This window comes from Tursiops truncatus, chromosome 5 (genome assembly GCF_011762595.2).
Source record: "Tursiops truncatus isolate mTurTru1 chromosome 5, mTurTru1.mat.Y, whole genome shotgun sequence".
In the NCBI taxonomy this organism is placed as follows: domain Eukaryota; kingdom Metazoa; phylum Chordata; class Mammalia; order Artiodactyla; family Delphinidae; genus Tursiops; species Tursiops truncatus.
The window spans coordinates 66,064,920-66,084,949 of record NC_047038.1 but is presented as its reverse complement, the minus strand read 5'-3'; the positions used below and the strand labels follow the sequence as shown (position 1 = coordinate 66,084,949).

Below are 20,030 nucleotides of genomic sequence, written 5' to 3'. Positions count from 1 at the left end.
ATTATATTACCTTAGATAGCAAAGATAAAAGGATTTTGCAGATGTAACTAAGGCCTTTAATCAGCTGATTTCAAGGTAACCAAGGAAAGACCACTCTGGGTGGGCCTGTCCTAATCAGGTGAACACTTAAAAGATGGTATAGGCCTTTCCTAAGCCTCCTGCTGAGATGAGTTAGATGAGATAGATAGCTTGTCTATCATCAGTAAGCTGCCATGAATTAGACAGCTGCAAGTAAATGAATTCTGCCAACAAACACTTGAACTTGGAAGAGGATCCCAAGCCTCAGATGAGACTGCAGTCCTTACCAACACCTTGATTGTAACCTTGTGAGACCCTGAGCACAGGACCCAGCTAAGCTGAATCCTGACCTATGGAAACTGTAAGATAATAAATGTCTACCGCTTTAAGCCACTAAGCTTGTGGTAATTTATTACACAGCAATAAAAGCAATACAACAGCCATGCTCATGTTTTAAGTATTGTCCATGGCTGCTTTGGGGCTACAGCAGTGGAGTTGAGTAGTTACGACAGAGACTGTATAGCCCACAAAACATTAAGTATTTATAAATAAAATTTGCAAATCCCTGGGTTATATAATGATGCCCCAGCATCCCACGTCCCAACCACCCTGCAACTAGATAAAAGGGGTGGGGCTGTGGAGGCACACTGCTGGATGAAAGCTGCAGAAATAACAGATGTGTTGCTATAAGCAGTTTATCTTTACCAATTTAGGTACAAAAACTTACATGTGGATTCTGATGCTTCCTCAGGGAGTTATATTCTTTCGAATAGTCTCATGAAACAGCTCCTTTTTTCTAGTCCCTGTACTCCTCTGGAAACAAACCAGAATTTTTAATTAAGTAATCTTGAACCTCAAACAACTTTAAACTACAGACAAAATAATTCTGCTTGATTATATAAGAAAGGCTCAATATTGTTATCACCTTATACTGCAATCAACTTTGCCCAGCAGCTACAATTACACGGGCTTTCACGTTAATGCTGTTTGGGTGAGTTCTAGCTACATCGAGAGACACGGAGCATCCACACAGCTCCCCCACAGCCGTGGCCAGACACAATCAGAGCCCACCTGGGCACAGTTTCCCGAGTCACCACAGTGCTCCTTCTACCTGTGCCCTCTCCTGCCGTCTTATGGTCTGACTGATGCTTCTGTTCAGAAAACATTATGGAATGTTCGCTCCCTGCCAGCTGAGGGTTCCGCAGGAAATAGGACAGAGGGGCCGCTGCTACATGCTTACAGTCCAGTGAGGAAGATATGCATTAAGTTAGAAATTAAAAGTGAAAGAAGCTCCTAATTTATCCCTCACTCTCATGCTTCCCCTTTGGTAACCATAAGTTTGTTTTCAAAATCTGTGAGTCTGTTTCTGTTTTGTAAATAAGTTCATTTATATCTTTTTTTTTTTTTTTTTTTTTTTTTTTTTTTTTGCGGTACGCGGACTTCTCACTGTTGTGGCCTCTCCCGTTGTGGAGCACAGGCTCCGGACGCGCAGGCTCAGCGGTCATGGTTCATGGGCCCAACCATTCCGCGGCACGTGGGACCTTTCCGGACCGGGGCACGAACGCGTGTCCCTTGCATCGGCAGGCGGACTCTCAACCACTGCGCCACCAGGGAAGCCCTGGACATTCTTAACGTATGTGAACGTTTAGTTGTCCTCCTTCCTGGGCACATAGAAGACAACATCTTACAGCCCTCTTTGCAGTTAGGGAAAGTCATGTGACTATCTCTGCACAATGGACTGTGAACACACGTGAATGTTACTTCTGGGGTGAGGCAGTGAACGCCTGCTCTGTCTTCCCCTGCAATCTAGAAATCACCTGGAAATCTGGAAGTCATGGGGAGACCACAGAGCGGCTTTCTTTCAGTGCTTGGAGGGGAGTCGCTCTAGCAGGCTGCCAAATGCACAGCAGACACGGTGTGAGCACAAACTAAAACTTTGCTGAGGTGAGCCGCTGAGAATTTTGTGACTAATTTATTATCGGAGAATAACTTAGCTCATCCCGAATGGAAGTCATCTGATCTCTCTTCCTCCTCCCATTTCCAACATGTTCCTCTTTCTAGCGTTCTCTCTCCACTCAACTGATAAGGCTAGAAACTCAGTGTTAGCAATGAGTAGATATGCTCATCTATTTCTCACGTTTTCTTAGAGAGGAGGAGTCATGCACTGTACACTCCAGGAGGGAGCAGTGCTGGAGAACTCTTCAACTCGGTTTCTCCACCATCTCCTAGAAGGTGAGCGGGAAGAATGAGTTACCTACCCTATTCGTGAGAGTCACTGAACCACCATTACTGTCACTTATTTTACATGTCCTGACACTGTACTTTAATCCTAATCTAGTTCTCGGGTCTGGGCTCAGTTGACATAAGACTGAGAGGGAAGGAAGAAAGAACTGACGGCATCCCTAAATCTATAATACAGAGACCACAGCTGCCTTGTTTTCCTCTGTATTCTCATCACATATAATATGGAAGACAAATACTTGTTGATTCATCGACCAACTTCATTTAATTGCTATTTGCTGAGATAGTAGAATTTCCATGATACTTCAACTATTTGCAAGAAAATAGTACAGGACCATAGCATAAAAGCTGGCTCCCAGGCCTCCTTTACCACCAATGCTTCCCCATGCTCAACTCATACTTAATTTTTCAGGCACATGAGAAGTAGAACGTGGCTCACAATACTCCTTCCTGTTCCTCATCTCCTTTTTTCAGTTTTTCAGGCTGGTTTTCCATGCTTGGGGTGGTTAAGGGCACAATCCATGCTTGTCTTTGTCTCATGTCAGTCTAAATGTTGTTATTTCCATATTTGTGAAATTTTCTGAATCTTATTACATGGGGAGTTACTCTAGAATTCCTCTGCTCTTATTCTTTAAGAATTTAGTGGAGAAAAGGGAACGCTCTTGCACTGTTGGTGGGAATGTAAATTGATACAGCCACTATGGAGAACAGTATGGAGGTTCCTTAAAAAACTAAAAATAGAACTACCATACGACCCAGCAATCCCACTACTGGGCATATAACCTGAGAAAACCATAATTCAAAAAGAGTCATGTACCACAATGTTCATTGCAGCTCTATTTACAATAGCCAGCACATGGAAGCAACCTAAGTGTCCACTGACAGATGAATGGGTAAAGAAGATGTGGCACATATATACAATGGAATATTACTCAGCCATAAAAAGAAACAAAATTGAGTTATTTGTAGTGAGGTGGATGGACCTGGAGACTGTCATACAGAGTGAAGTAAGTCAGAAAGAGAAAAACAAATACCGTATGCTAACACATATATATGGAATCTAAAAAAAAAAAAAGTGGTTCTGAAGAACCTAAGGGCAGGGCAGGAATAAAGACACAGATGTAGAGAATGGACTTGAGGACATGGGGAGGAGGAAGGGTAAGCTGGGATGAAGTGAGAGAGTGGCATGGACATATATACACTACCAAATGTGAAACAGATAGCTAGTGGGAAGCAGCTGCATAGCACAGAGAGATCAGCTCGGTGCTTTGTGTCCACTTAGAGGGGTGGGATAGGGAGGGTGGGAGGGAGATGCAAGAGGGAGGATATATGGGGATATATGTATATGTATAGCTGATTCACTTTGTTATACAGCAGCAACTAACACACCATTGTAAAGCAATTATACTCCAATAAAGACATTTAAAAAAAAGAATTTAAATTAAACTAAAAGCTGGCCTTGTGGCACTTTCTTCCTGGTTTTAAATTCCCTTCATTCTGATTCTTTAGGGTCTCGTACAATAACTGCATATTTACTTACTTCAGTTATTTATTAAAAAATATTTCATGACGGTCAGCAAGGTGCTAGGCATTGGGCTAGGTATAGGGGACAAAATGGTGAACAAAAACAAAGGCAGTGTCTGCCCTGAAAGAATTTAAAGTCTAGTTGGGACAGTAGACAGGTTAATTAATTTATTGCACTATGAAAGCAAAATTACAGAGATAAGAGCTTTGGAAAAAAAAAAAAAAGCAACATGATTCTATGACGGCATTTTAACAAACTCATCTGACAGAGACTGGAAGCCACCAGAAAAGGCTTCCTGAGGAAGATATAAAGAGGGAGGAAGTACAAACAGGGATGCCAGAGGAAGTACCAATGGGGGTTCCGGAGGGAAGGGCTCAGCAAGTATCTGGCCAGTCCAAGGAACAGAACAAAGGTTAGTGGCTGAAGCACAGAGAGGCAGGAATACGGTACAGGGAAGGCTCAGGGGCAATGGAGCGAGGAAATGATCAGATACATATTTTGAAAGGATTTCTTGGTCTTCAGTATGAAGAATAGACGGCCGAGGGCTGTGGCTAGTGAATACGGGGAGGCCAGGTTAGGAAGCTCATCCACCTTTTTTGGCAAAGATGATGATGATAAGTTGGTCTAAGGCATGTCAGTGGAGAAGGAGAGAAGTGAGTGACTTGAAAAATACTTGGAAGGTAAAATAATCAGTAACCTTTGAGTAACACTTACTATGTGCCTGGCACTGTTCTAAGTGCTCTGCAGCTGCACTGTCCCTTCCGAGAGCCACTGGTCACGCGTGGGCATTAAGCACGTGGAATGAGGCTGGTCCAAACTGAACGTGCTACAGGTGTAAAATATACACCAGATTCCAAAGACTCTGAACAAAAAATAACAAATGTAAACTATCTCATTAATAATTTCAATTACACATTGAAATGATATCGTTTGGGACATATCGGGTTAAGTAAAATATATTATTCCAATTAACTTCACCTGTTCCTTCTCCCCCCTTTTTAATGAGGCTACTAAAAAATTTTAAATTAAATAGATGGCTCACATGTTATTCTATGTGACAGTGCAGCTGTAGACATACCAACTCTCTTAACTCTGCCAGTAACCTTTTAGGCTAAATACCACTTACTGGAAACTGAGACACAGGGACCCCAGCTGTAAATGGCCACCCAGTTAGTAAAAAGGACAGCCAAGATTTGAACTTATATAATCTGGTTCTAGAATCTGTGTGCTTAACCACTACACGTGTGCTGCTCTTGGGAGGATATGATGCTAAACACCTTAAATTTCTAGATTTTGCGACAGTGCCCTAAAAACTGTTTTTGTAATTGGCACACATAGAACGCTAATTACAAAAATCAGCTCAGTATCTTTTTTTAAGTTAATTATTTATTTATTTGGTTGCACCAGGTCTTAGTTGCGGCCCACGGGCTCGTTAGTTGTGGCTCGCCAGCTCCTTAGTTGTGGCATGCAAACTCTTAGTTGAGGCATGCATGTGGGATCTAGTTCCGTGACCAGGGATCAAACCTGGGCCCCCTGCATTGGGAATGCGATGTCTTAACCACTGCACCACCAGGGAAGTCCCCAGCTCAATATCTTTTTAATACACTTGCTGCTGGTGCACTCACTTGTGTCCAAGTACAGATCATCTCTCCGTGCCTCCATTTTCTTATCTATAAAATGCTAATAATAAAAGAACTTACAGCATTGTTGCAAGGGTTAAATGAGATGATACATGTCAATTTAGAACAGTGCTTGACACATAGTAAGCCATTATGATGATGATGATGATGATGATGATGATGATGATTTTAAAAAGTTATAGGGCTTCCCTGGTGGCGCAGTGGTTGAGAGTCTGCCTGCCGATGCAGGGGACACGGGTTTGTGCCCCGGTCCAGGAAGATCCCACATACTGCAGAGCAGCTAGGCCCGTGAGCCATGGGCTCTGAGCCTGCGCGTCTGGAGCCTGTGCTCCGCAACGGGAGAGGCCACAACAGTGAGAGGCCCGTGTACCGCAAAAAAAAAAAAAAGTTATATTTGTACTAAACATTTTGCTTTATACTTTGAATTTGTTTCATTTTATTTATTTACCTTTTGCCTCATAATTAATTCTTAGCTTGTACTCTTTGTTAAGTTTAAAGGTAAGTGTAGTTTGGCTGTAAATAAAGAGTTAGAATGCTCATCTGAAGCCTATGCAAAAATACACTAGAACTTTTCTTGGGCTTCCCTGGTGGCACAGTGGTTAAGAATCTGCCAGCCAATGCAAGGGACATGGGTTCAAGCCCTGGTCCGGGAATATCCCACATGCTGCAGAGCAACTAAGCCCGTGCACCACAACTACTGAGCCTGCACTCTAGAGCCCGCGAGACACAACTACTGAGCCCACGTGCTACAACTACAGAAGCCCGCGCACCTAGAGCCCGTGCTCCACAGCAAGAGAAGCCACCTCAATGAGAAGCCCGTGCACCGCAACAAAAACCCAACACAGCCAAAAATTAATTAATTAACTAATTTAAAAAAAATTCACTAGAACTTTTCTTAACTGTCCTAGAACTGGAGCTAAGGCCCAATACACCACATTGTCCATATGCCGTTATTTAGGGATGGTCTCCTCTCTTCAGGGCTTACAAGAATCGCCAAGAAGTATCTTCAGACTGGCTCCACCCCCGACTGCCTCCCTTCACATCACCCTAGTCCATATAAAGGGGGGATTTTAAGAGTGAGGAGGTGGCAGTAGGGAGAGGGAAGTATTTGACACTGTTCCCCCCATTCGTCCTAACAGGGGCCTCAAGAGACTCACTGGCCGAGAAAAGGGCTCCTGAAGGAAGCGGAGACCAAGCTTTCATTTCCTAGTTAGATGACTGCTTAGCTAGGGGACTTGTGATTTGACCCCAGTGCTTGTGACCATGAGAAAGAGAATTATGGAAATGCCACATGGCAGGGAGGGAGAGGAAGGCATGAGACTGCCAGGAGAGAGGAAGCCAGGACCACCCCCTTGAGACCCTGGAGGAGAAAGGTACAGAGGGTAGAACTTGCACTGCTAAAGAGCTCTAGCTCTGGTAGCAGAGCCTGGGGACTGTCACAGCATGAAGGATAATGAGGTGCAGACATGGGGGAAATGCAATGGAATGCCACGAGCCAGGGGTCTGCTGTAAGATGCAGCTGTGTCTTGAAAGGATTTGCTAATTCTTAGGGAACGGCTTGGGAGTGAGCCCGTGGTCAGTAGAGGATGAAACTTGCCCAGGATGGCAGGAAGATGTTTGGCCTTTTCCTTCCCTTGCCCCCAGCACCTTGGAGAAGTGAGTTCTTGGATGAAGAGATGTCCAAGCCTTTACACACTCACACACTTATACAAACTTACACAAGTTTACACAGTCGTGCACACGTCCACCCTTACCTATACTCCAAGTCACTAGCCAGAGCTCTAGGCTATGCTGGAGAGAGGGGAGGGCATAAGATCTGAATCACACGCGAGCCTGACTTTTTAAACGAAGAGCCCTGAGTCTTGAATAAAACAATAGGAACTATTCTAGTAACCAAACGTGGCTCATAAGTTATGGAATCAGGCCGAGAAGTCCTATGGGAGACACTACTGAACAGGAAAAGGAGGTTCCAAATACAGAGTTGAGAGCATCCAATGAGCCAGGTTTAGAGTGAACTGAATAATTGAACTGCTCCAGGTTTAGAGTGAACTGAATAATTGAACTGATATCACTGATTCCAGGGGCACCACAGCTGTGTGGGAACAGTGACGCCCATCCTTTGGTGACATTAGGAGCCAACAGTTCAATCATCCAACAGATGTTTATGAAGCACCTACTACTGTAGTACTCGATTCGCTGTAGATGCAGAAAAGATTAGGACCTGGTTCCTGTCTTCAAGGAGCCCAAACGAGACGGTTAAAGCTCTTGGCAGGGACTTAAGTGACTCCCCGGACCTCAGCTGAAGTGAATGGTCCAGCGTGAACCCTCACTCTCCAACTGTCTAATCACTTGAATCTTTCTAGAATTCTAAGATCACTTCCTGCTCTAAATTATTTAATGCCACACAGATTTCAGTAACGACAGTTAAAGAGTCTTTCCAGCTATATTCTGTGCATTGTGACTTACAGCTTCTTTGCAGCCCCGCAAGGTTTTTAAGAACGAACTGGCTCCCTTTCTTTTCCTCCGTCTTTGTTTCTCTTCCTGCTATCTGTCCGGTAGAGACAAACAGGGCAGGCATCAGGATGGGAGAAAATAAGAGAAGAATGTATCTAGACATACATTTTAAGTTCCACTTAAAAAAAAAAAAACTGGATTGAGATCTCCACATTACCTGCTGGCGGTTTGAAATTATTCATGTAAACATGCTAATGATTTTCTAGTGGAATTGGCTCAAGGGAACCTGAGAGAATCCAAGAAAAGGCCTATTTTCAGTCAGCCAATGACTTTTCATGCTATCAAATTTCAACCATTTTGGGACTTCCCTGGTGGCACAGGGGTTACGAATCTGCCTGCCAATGCAGGGGACATGGGTTTGATCCCTGGCCTGGGAAGATCCCACGTGCCGCGGAGCAACTAAGCCCGTGTGTCACAACTACTGAAGCCCGCGTGCCTAGAGCCCGTGCTCCTCAACAAGAGAAGCCACCACATTGAGAAGCCCGCACACTGCAACGAAGAGTAGCCCATGCTCGCCGCAACTAGAGAAAGCCCGCGTGCAGCAACGAAGACCCAATGCAGCCTAAAATAAATAAAATTAAAGAAAAAACATTTCAACATTTTAACCTTGCACAGTCAAAAGGCATCCATAACCCACCTACGAAATCCCTCAAGGCAATTCCATGATCCTCACTAGAATCTTAATAAATTAGCAACTCTATTCTGAGATTCAGCTCCTCTGTGACTAGTGATTTTTAATGATATGTCCCACAGTCAGTGCATGTCAATATAGGCATAACAGTTTTGCCTTGAGGAGAATGCATAGTAAAACTATAAAAGTACTCAGTGCTTTTCTAGCTATAAAACCCCCAAACCCAGAGTCTGCTCACTGAAGCAACCAAGTTGGTTGACAAGAATCTCAAATGCTAATAAGAAAGGATATGGAAGTACATGCTGGTTTAAATGGCAATATGTCACCTGAAGAAGGAAGAGAATTAACATCTATACTGCTTCTACGTATTAACTTAAATAAAAGAGATGCCTGGCATGAAGTAAAAGTTTATTGATGATAGAGGTTACCAATTTGTTTTTGTCTTGTTATGATTTTTTCTAAACCAAATAATGGAAAACAGAGGGAAATGTTATCCACTGTTTTAAACCAAAGCCCTTTGGGACGAGCCGTAAATGTGACATTTTCAGTAGGTCACATTATCCGAAGGTTACATGTGAGACTGAAGTTTTCAAAGGAAGAAAACAGACAACTAAAATAGTTTATTTTAATTCTCTATGGAGACTGTTTAATAACCACTGGGGGTGGGTCAAAGGAGGTAGCCTTATCTGCTGCAACAGGATTCAGGTCAGCACACGGGAGGGGTGCACTGCAGTGAGTGACAGTTCACTTGACCTGAGTTCAAAACCAATCTTAACTCCCCGCTTATGCAGCTTGAGAAAGTCCAAGCCTCAGTGCTCCTGTCTGTAAAATGGACAGTCCGGCCGTTGAGAGGATTAAGTGAGGTAATAAAAACAAAAATTTAGAAAAATGATGCTTCATGCACAGTCAGGTGCTCAATAAATGTTAACTGTTACTATTATTATAAAGGTTATTGAGCAAATGATCCCCAAAGGCTACCTGCTCCCCTGCTCCTTTCTCTACTGATGAAACATGGTTGCAGCCATCCGTTTTTCTAAATCAAATGGAAATCAGAGAATTCTAATCTTCTAAAAACAAAGTTGTTTGCACTATAAACCCCATCATGATGAATAATAAGTCCTCAAGAAGCAGGTTGTCATCCAAAGGAGGCTCGCAGATCTCCCGGAGGCTACGCTGGAAGCCACTCTGTGACACAGACACTCTGTGGCGCACAGTGGTGGTGGGGGGGGCACAGCCAAGCCTGCCCCCCACAGGTCGTGGATGTAAGTGGAAAATGCCCAGACCCTGCAAGCCGAGGCCCCAGAACCCAGACACCAGGCCTGGGAGACGAGCTTGCTGACTGGCAGAATTATAGCCTTAGGAGGCAGCATAAATTGTTTCTGCGCATAAAAGACAACGGGTTATTCTGAGTGACCTGGGGTTGTCTTCCTCCACATGGCTGCCAAGGCCACCAAACTGAAGTAGTGCTCTGTGAGAAAGACAAGGGTGGCAGAGAGAAGCCATTTCCTCCCACTTATACCCTGACCAAGAGTAAAGCCTTTAGACTGCTTTTTATTTTTTTATTTTTTTTTTGCGGTACGCGGGCTTCTCACCGTTGCGGCCTCTCCCGCTGCGGAGCACAGGCTCCGGACGCGCAGGTAGACTGCTCTTTAATACCTTTGGTTAAAGGTCATAATAAAAGCAACCTTGAACTACATCCAAGCTGTCCTTTTTAGCCATCCTCACACCTGGTCATGCCTGGCCCACATATGTGCCACCCCACCTCCTCCCTCTCCAGTGGCAGACATTGCTAATGGATCATAGCATGCTTTCCAGCCATGCACCCCCATCATTCTTCTCAACACTGTACTTCAGGCAGCTACTGCCATCCAACCAGAGCTAGCAAGTAAGTTGGACCCAACTCGCCAACTCTGACCAAGACCGCATTTTATTCAGAAGACAGGAATTCTAAATAACTCCAAGTTAAAGAAATTAGAAAACCAAAATCAGCTTGTGCTGCCAGTATTTTTCAAACCAGAGAGGGCATACAATAAAGAATATTGCTATGAATAGGCAATCTTACTTTAGATTTTTATTGCTTTCATGGCTTTCCAATCTCACACCTATTTTAAAGTTTCCTCTCCATTTCCAAGGTATTTCTGACTCATTCCGTTCTCATCTCTTCTTAAATGCGGTAGCCATTCAGTGGCTAGATCTGGCCTCTCCATCTGAGAAGCACTTCTCCATTTTAGACCTTTCAGCACTTAATACCCTCTCAGTGTCACTATCAATAGAGCTATGAGTGAGCTCAACCTTTCACTGGAAGTGGTGATTTAATGTGTGAATTATATGGTTATTAGGATGGGTGTCAGGGAAACAGTGTAATATATGTAATGTGGAGGCTGATGGGGCTGGAGGAGCTGAAACGGTCTGGATGATTTCTGGCGCTTCTTCTAATGCTATGTCAATTATTCTTATGACCAATCATTCAAAGCTGTCTATTACCTTCTAATAATAATAATATTTTTCACTTAACATTGCACCTTTCACCAGAGGATTTCAAAGAGCTTTGCAAACATTCATTAGCACTTGATGAAGTGGGCAGGTAATATATAAATACCAAGTCACATGTCCTTGAAGAGCAGTCATTAATAGTTCCCTTGACACCACATTCAGGTTAGGGCAGAAACAAAGAGAGAAAATGAATGAAAATCATTTATATATGAAAAGCCGGGTGTCATCATTATCAGCACTTTCTGGGCGTCCATAGAATCGTAGCAGAGATGAGCCTCATTTTCTTGTCTCTCAGCATGGCAGGAAAGGTGGTCTGTTTCCCTGCTCTTGCCATCTCTCCTCACACACATAAACACCTCTTCCTGAGACACAGTACAGACCAACGTACAGACTATCCAGATACTGGATTCTTTCAGCCTCAGAACTCTTAGAATCCCTGCTAAGAGGCGACATCCTGATGGGAAAATTCTGACTGTGCTAAAGATGATCCTGGGCTTCCCTGGTGGTGCAGTGGTTAAGAATCCACCTGCCAATGCAGGGTACACGGTCCGTGAAGATCCCACATGCCGTGGAGCAACTAAGCCCCTGCACCACAACTACTAAGCCTGTGCTCTAGACCCATGAGCCACAACTACTGAGCCCACGAGCCACAACTACTGATCCCGCGTGCCACAACTCCTGAAGCCTGTGCACCTACAGCCCGTGCTCCTCAACAAGAGAAGGCACTGCAATGAGAAGCCCGCACACCACAACGAAGAGTAGCCCCCTCTCCACAACTAGAGAAAGCCCGTGCACAGCAACAAAGACCCAATGCAGCCAAAAATAAATAATTAATAAATAAATAAATTTATTAAAAAAAAAAAAAGATGGTCCTTACACAAGAATCCTAAGTACCTTCTGTTTTATCCTCAGGACAAAATGGAATGACTGAAATGCACACCAGCAGCGAGAAGGAGAAGTTGCCAGACCTTGGGTGAGGAGAGTTAGAACAAAGGGTTTGGGTGCAAGCAATGATCACCTGAGAAGTAAGCACAGGAGGTGGCCCTAAGAGCTGAGGTTACAGGTAGCCCAGCTGAGTAGTGGATAGCAAAAGGCAGAGGAGAGAATTCACACCTGAAACCCCATCATCTGTGCAATCTGTATGAATTAGAAGATATAATTAGACACAGAACCGATGGTGTATTTTATTCTTCTTGACTTCTGTGTGTGTGTATGTTAGTCAGGATAGGCTAGGTTTGGCTGTGGTAACAAGCATCACCCCAAATCTCCAGGCATTAACAAAACAAAAGTTTACTTCTGGTTCACACTAAATCCACTGCAGACCCAGGTGTCTCTTCAGCACATTTGTCCTCCACGTAGTGGCTCACCCTTTCAGACTTCAATCTTGGGCACCTCCATCTCCACATGATGCTTCCTGGTTCACCATGCTAGGAGAAGGAAGATGGAAAATAACACATGAGGGTTTAATGCTTTTCCCAGAAGGGACAAACGTCATTTTTATTCCTAGCCTATTGGCTAGAACTAGTCACACCGTTCCACCCAGCTTATGGAGGGGCAGGGAAACATAGTCTTCCCTATGTCCAAGGAGGGGAGGAAACTGGAAATATCGGTAGGCATTAGTGAAGTCTACTAGTAAGTATAGTGCTGTTTTAGTTTGTTACCAGGGCAGTGGAATCTTCTCTAAACCTCAAAGACCTCAAAATGTGATTGAGCATGGGACAAGAGTGTTATTATACACGGGCTAGCTTGTCTGGCCCCATGTCCTGTCAGTCTGAAGGTTAAACATCTTCAGCATGATATGGTCCAGATAGAGCTAGGGGTGGCTTCGTGTTTCTTCCTGAACAAACTTTTCTGTCAACAATTATTCCTCTCATGCTCTCTTTCCTATTTTTACCCAGTAATAAAGAAAGATCTTGGGTTAGCCTAGTCCTCTCCTGCCCCAACCCCAAATTTCCTTTACACAGAGGGTATTCTCTGTGTAAAAACAGCATGCAGTAAGGAGAACCCTTTGAGCCAATATTCCCATGTTTTCTAAGAAAGTACTCTGTCCTTGAAATTCCAGAAATGATGATCAAGGCTTCCCTGGTGGCACAGCAGTTAAGAATCTGCCTGCCAATGCAGGGGACACGGGTTCAAGCCCTGGTCCGGGAAGATTCCACATGCCACAGAGTAACTAAGCCCGCGAGCCACAACTACTGAGCCCATGTGCCACAGCTACTGAAGCCCGCACACCTAGAGCCCGTGCTCCACAAGAGAAGCCACCGCAGCGAGAAGCCCACACACCGCAACAAAGAGTAGCCCCCGCTCGCTGCAACTAGAGAAAGTCTGCGTTCAGCAACGAAGACCCAACGCAGCCAAAAAATAAACAAATAAAAATAAATTTATTTAAAAAAAAGAAATGATGATCATTACACTGACTTGTGCAATATTCACTCTTGATTACCCACCCCTGCATTATCCATATTGCTTTCTAATCATTGTTGACATTATTAGGTTAGGAAGATATTTTTCACACGAACTCACTCTCTCTTATTTCCTAAGGAAGATTTTTTTCTTAAACCAAGACAGATTTTGTGTTCACCATATGAGAGCGTGAAACACAAATGAACCAACTCCTTTCCTCCCACCCCTTTTGGGCTCAGTGGCCCCATCAATCCTTCCTTCTCACCGGTAGCTCATTCAGGACAGAGTCTTCTGTATCAGAGAAACGCCAAGACAAATGGGAAGAAAAGGAGAACTCCTCCATGTCACAAGTGAGTTCCCAGCAACCTTCCATTCTAATTCTCTCTAGCAGTAGAAAGAACGGACTTGGGAGGTACAAGACTAAAGGCAGGGGACTGTTTCCACAACTGCCCAGCTATGTGACTTTGGAGATTTACTTATGCTCTTGGTTAATTTGTTTATCTCTCTATAGAAAAGAAACAATCATACTGCTGACATCATAAGATTGTCATTAGGAATAAATAAGATCATATATGTGAAATGTCACAAAGAAGACATTAAAATGTATCTCCCCTTCTTAGAAAGGCTGTTCCACAACAGAGGGGATAGAGCCGATATTATATAACAACTCTAACCCTTAAAAATTATGAGTCACTCTATTGTACACCTGTAACTTACATAATATTGTACTCAAGTATACTCCAATAAAAAAATAGGCTGTTAACATCTACCACTGCCTCTCCTTTTCCCAATCTCCCCCTCTCTCTCTCCCCCTCTCTCTCTCCCTCTCTCTCTTTCTCCCTCTCCCTCTCTCTCTTTCTCCCTCTCTCCCTCTCCCTCCCTCTCTCTCTCTCCCTCTCTCCCCCCTCTCCCCCCTCTCTCTCCCTCTTTCTCCCTCTCCCTCTCTCCCCCTCTCTCCCCCTCTCTCTCTCCCTCTCTCCCTCTCTCCCTCTCTCTCTTTCTCCCTCTCCCTCTCTCCCTCTCCCTCTCTCCCCCTCTCTCTCCCCGTCTCTCTCTCCCTTTCTCCCTCTCTCCCCCTCTCTCTCCCTTTCTCCCTCTCTCCCTCTTTCTGCCTCTCCCTCTCTCTCTCTCTCTCTCCCCTTGCCTCTCTCTCTCTTTCTCCCCCTCTCCCTCTCCCTCTCTCTCTCTCCCTCTCTCCCTCTCTCTCTTTCTCCCTCTCCCTCTCTCCCTCTCTCTCTCTCTCCCTCTCTCTCTTTCTCCCTCTCCCTCTGTCTCTCTCTCTCTTCCTCCCACCCCCCAACCTCTCCTGATACAAAAACTGAGAGGCCCACAGGGAACCGTTCTTTCCCCAAGGACTAATCCCGTTAGGCTTCTGCCCATGACAAAGCTTGGCCACGTAAAATCCCATTAGATCTTAAACAAAGGAATAAGTCTTTCACTAATGATATTAAGAGGCATCAAGAGAGGAGAATTCCTAATAACAAATCCACTTATGTCATTTATTCTTCCTTAATACAAGCGCATACACCGTGATCCGTGGCATCTCTTCTTAAGAAAAAGAGTTTTCATGTTGATACTCTCTCTTCTGACTTGAAGCAAGAAGGTTTGCACAAAAGGCAGCTAAGGGGTTTCAGGTGCCACCTCCAGAGGATTATATGATGAGTTAAGTCCTTCCCGGGACCCGCACCCTCAGGTTTGCACATTCCTGTTAAAGTACCCACCTTCCTGGAGACCCCAGCCTCTCCTCTCAGAGACTGGCCTCAGTCCCCAATCAATCCCCTCCCACACCCGATCGAGGTGTATCTCTCCAAGTCGAGGAGGTAAGTGCACGGCAGCACCTCGACCGGGGCTTCAGCAGCAGGGTTGGAAGAGGCAGGCTCCCAGCTGCCCAGCACTGCCCAGCACGCAGAGGGCACAGACCTACCAAAGGGAGTCCAGTCATGACCTCCTGCCCCATCAGTGTGAGCTGAGGCACATCTCATCATTCTCTCCTCTGTTACTGACTCCTCAGAACGCTCATGGGCCACACTGTCCAGGAGCCGGGGCCATTCCCGGGAGTGGGGCTAGCCTTGGCCTCCCCTGCTCACTTGCACTCGGCCTCTCAGACCTGCACGTGCTCAGCAAGATGGGCAGCTCCTTCCTCTCCCAACTAGTCGGTGGACACCTTGAGCCTAGCCAGGTCTCAACCTTTCCAATACGAGCTGAGTATGAATAGCTCAGGGCTGGGATAGTATCAAAGACTCTGCTTTGGAGAGGGAGGTATCCTCCAGCTTTACTAGTTAAAAAAGCTCATCAGCATTTTACTCCTTGTGTTAAGGACCTGTAGGAGGGGGAGGGGGATTAATTAGCACCCTCAGACTTCCAGCACAATGAAATTCTCCTGATAACAAGGCATCTTGGCCAAGTCCCTAAGATATTTAAGCATTCAAACGCATCAGCATTATTTCTAGTGACAAAGACCAGAAGGATGAATCTACAACCATTTTTCCAAGAAACGGTGGCAAGTCTTATGGCTGTAATGTTTCACGTATTAAGATTTTCAAGGAGATTTTTCCAACTAAGAAATACTCCGGAGTCTTCATTTGAACGAATAAGAAGTAAAACTATTAAAAATATTTTTTAATGCCAATGAAAATTTTCAAACTGACACTGCATAGCCCCTGTGATGAGGCACTGACAAGGACACAGCCTCCCTTCAGGGGTATTCCTGACAAAAATGAAACAGATCATATAGAAATAATCAGACGGGGACTTCCCTGGTGCTCCAGTGCTTAAGGCTCTGCGCTCCCTATGCAAGGGGCCCAGCTTTGATCCCTGGTCAGGGAACTAGATCCCACATGCATGCCACAACTAAGAGTTTGCATGCCACAACTAAGGAGCCGGTGAGCCACAACGAAGGAGCCCATGAGCCACAACTAAGGAGTCCGCCTGCCGCAACTAAGACCCAGCGCAACCAAATAAATAAATAAATATTTTTTTAAAAAAAGAAACAATCAGACAAACCCACATTGGGGGACATTTTACAAAATGAGGAGCCAGTACACTTAAAAAAATGTCCATGTCAGGAAATAAAAAAGAAAGTCCAAGGAAAGTTGCACATTAACAGAGGCTAAAAAAACATGATGCCTAAATGAAATGTGTGACCCTGGAGCAGAAAAACAGTTGCTAGAAAGGACACTTTTAGGACATGTAGAAAAATGTGAATATGGACAGTGTAATAGATAATAGCTGTGGATCAATGTGAAATCCCCTAGATGATGGGTTCATAATACTGACGCACTTAATGTTCTTAGGAAACATTCACTGCCACAATCATGACCTCTGCAAATTACTCTCAAAGGGTTCAGCAAGAAACAAATATATAAAATAAATTACATATCATATATCATATAGATATGCACAGACAGAGCAAATGTGGGACAATAATAACAACAGGTTGACCCAGGTGAAGACATGTGGCAGTTCACTGCATCACTCCTGAACTTTGCAGTAGATGAAACTTTGCAAATTAAAAGGTGAAATTTTTTTACAAAGATATTCCCAACAAGATATAATAATTCATATGTATTCTTCAAACTTTGAGAGGGGATGAAGTAAATCTTGAGGATTCCATAAGAGATAGAAGATAATTTTGTAACAAATTCCCCGTGTCTCAGTGTACGGAAGCTATAATTCAGATCACCTCACAAGGGGATCTAACCACCGGAGCCACTGTTCTCCGATCTGCAAGTCAAAAACAGAGCTATCCGACTGCAGGGTAGAAAGGGGTGCCCCATAAATATTGAGGCTTGCTCTGAATGGTTCCATTTGGGGTCCATTTGTCAGCCCTCCTCACCTTTCGTCCCTCCATGGGCTTGATCCACTCCATCTCCATCCCTATTTCAGTCTTTCACTATATCAAAAACACAGCTGCACCTTCATAAGGGCTTTGAAAAAAATCACAAAATTATGTTATGCAACACTCAGATTCAGCTATATCACAGATTGTGGGGTTTTTTGTTTGTTTTTTCCTTTTCGTTTCCTTTGCGGTACTCGGGCCTCTCACTGTTGTGGCCTCTCCCGTTGCGAAGCACAGGCTCCGGACACGCAGGCTCAATGGCCATGGCTCACGGGCCCAGCCACTCCGCGGCATGTGGGATATTCCTGGACCGGGGCACGAACCCGTGTCCCCTGCATCTGCAGGCGGACTCTCAACCACCGCGCCACCAGGGAAGCCCCCAGATTGTGTTTTTAAAATATATTCACACTGCCCTCAGGCCTTTGCCACGGAAATAGACATGCATAAATCCACTGCATGACAGGCCGTTTTGTTATATCAGTTTTTAAAAATTTCCTTAAAAAGGGTCCAAGGCAGACATGCCTTATGTCAAACAGTGTTAAGGTGAGGTTTCAGTGTATAATTATGACCATTTCATATAATTCATTTCTGTCATAAATACCAGGTAATTTGCAAATTCTAGTTTGGTTACACAGCCACAATACCTTCATCTCCTCTCCACGAGCACATCTGCAAGGCAGTGCCGTATTTACAGACCCTCACTATGTGTCAGGCACTGTGCTCTACAAACATTACCTTATTGGATAATCTTGTTATTAGGAATATGGTATTATCTCTATTTCACAGGCAAGAAAATTGAGGCTCACATGGTCATTTGCCCAAGAACACACAGCTTGTTAATAGCAGAGCCAGCACCAGATCTACCTAACTGCAAGGTCCAGATCTTAGCACTACTACAAATCCGTCTCCCATGGTCTGCAAAGCACCATCTTGGCTTACCTCAGACCAACATGAGCCCATGCAGACTCCAGAATATTGAGAAAACTCAAGGAGACACCAGATAGGAGAACAAGGACATCTCCTACCACAGGAAGAGTGAAAGACTTCTATTAAGTCTCGCTTTTTTTTGCCTGAATCTAAACTTCACACTCATAGGGGGAAAAAAAGCCAATATATTGTATTGCCATTTGTTCTCTTCCTGAGATTTTCCTGGACGATTTAGGATGGCCTTTTGAAGCTGAATCAAGTTCTTCTGCCACCCATCCACAACTTCAAAATGCCTAATCTGTACACGCTGCACCAAAAGCTCAGGATATAACTCATAGCATTGTACATTTCATATACAATACTGAATATGGAAATCTGAAATACACTCTGCATAAGTAACGGCAGTCAAAAGCCAATGATAATTTAAAGATAGTTTAAAGATTTAGTATTTATCACTGTAACACAACTTTTATGTTTGATGTTGTACGAAGTTATGAGCTCACTTCTGAATCAATGCTGTTTTATTGCTTGCTGTTATATTTATGGAATATGACTGTGAGCGAAGCAGAGCAGGCCAAGTCTGTTCCCAACATAACCTATAAATAATGTAAGTAAATAAACTAAGCAAATCTTCATGAAGCAATGCATTATTTACTATTCCTTCTTGCTGAAATAACGAGTTTAAATTTTGGTTACATATGAATGTAAGACCTTAGCCATTTCTAGGTCTCCCTAGGGAGTCAAATCCTGAAGTTAACTCAGAATTCACCTTGCACGCCTTCCCAACTCAGTAACTAAAAGCCATACTCTTCTCCAAAGTCAGAAGCAACCTCTCCAATAATCTACAATTTATCCCAAGAAATCCTACATCAGCATCATAGTGTAACTAACCCAAGTGAGTGTTCTACAGTCTTTGGCCAGTTGGATATTGCAAGACAAAATCACTGACTACCTCACTGATCGAGGCTATTTAAATTTTTATATATTATACTCAAAGTGAGAACTTTCTTCATGTTTTAGAGTGTTTTTGGTGATTCATCTATTCATTCCAAAATATTAGTTACGTCCTACCTGTTCACATTAGAATATCACAGTGAACAAGAAAGGTAAGTATCTCTTTACAGAGATCACAGTCGTGGGGAAGTAGAGAATTAGACAGCAAACAAGTAAACAAATGAACAAGATAATTTTGGTAGTAACAAAGAAAACAGAAGAGAGTAATATAATAGAAAATGATGGTGTCACTTTAGAAAGGGAGGTTAGAGAATGTTTCAATAAGAAAGTAACATTTGAACTAAAGCACCCTCAAGACAGAGTAGCACCCTTTATCAGTTTCTCCTTCTTCTTCTCACCCCCTCCTCCTTCTCCTTTTTGTCTGTTTAGTGCCAGCTAAGGATCATTGATAGATGAGGAAGGGACAGTACAAGCCCCAGTGAAGAAACATTCCAAGGTAAGCTGGGGTGGAGTCCTCTTGGAGAAAAGAGGTGAGCATAAGTTAGGCAAGTCAAGTGCTAAGTGGATGGCCATCCCTCACAGACAGGAGCCACTCAAAATGATGCCTGGGACACAATTCAGTGGTGAGAGATGGATTCGTGCAGAATGAGTACTAGGAGATCTCAACAGAAGTAGGGGTTAAATAAGATCTGCAAACAAACCAAAGGCGAGTGTGGCCATGGCAGCTTGGGTGGACTCAGGAGGAAAGGGCTTGGGTAGGCGCTGAAGCGACGCTATGAGCTGAAGGCAAGATGTCCTGACCTAGCAGCCAACCAGATTTCATCACCGCCTTCATTCACTCCTATG

The 20,030-nt window shown here is 44.0% G+C and overlaps 1 long non-coding RNA gene across 8 annotated transcripts in view; it reads right to left on the bottom strand.

The window, feature by feature from the left end:
- Positions 1-20,030, bottom strand: part of LOC141278778 (uncharacterized) — a 121,422-nt gene that overhangs the window by 43,167 nt on the left and 58,225 nt on the right. For 5 of the 8 annotated variants that reach the window (XR_012331978.1, XR_012331981.1, XR_012331975.1 and 2 more), the window contains exons 2-4: positions 12,357-12,489; positions 4,499-4,646; positions 746-831 (exon numbers count right to left, since the gene is read on the bottom strand). This is a non-coding gene — a long non-coding RNA (uncharacterized lncRNA). Of the gene's footprint in view, positions 1-745; positions 832-4,498; positions 4,647-7,890; positions 7,973-12,356; positions 12,490-20,030 lie in introns of all 8 variants that reach the window. The other 3 variants (XR_012331979.1, XR_012331982.1, XR_012331980.1) reach the window with 3 other exon arrangements.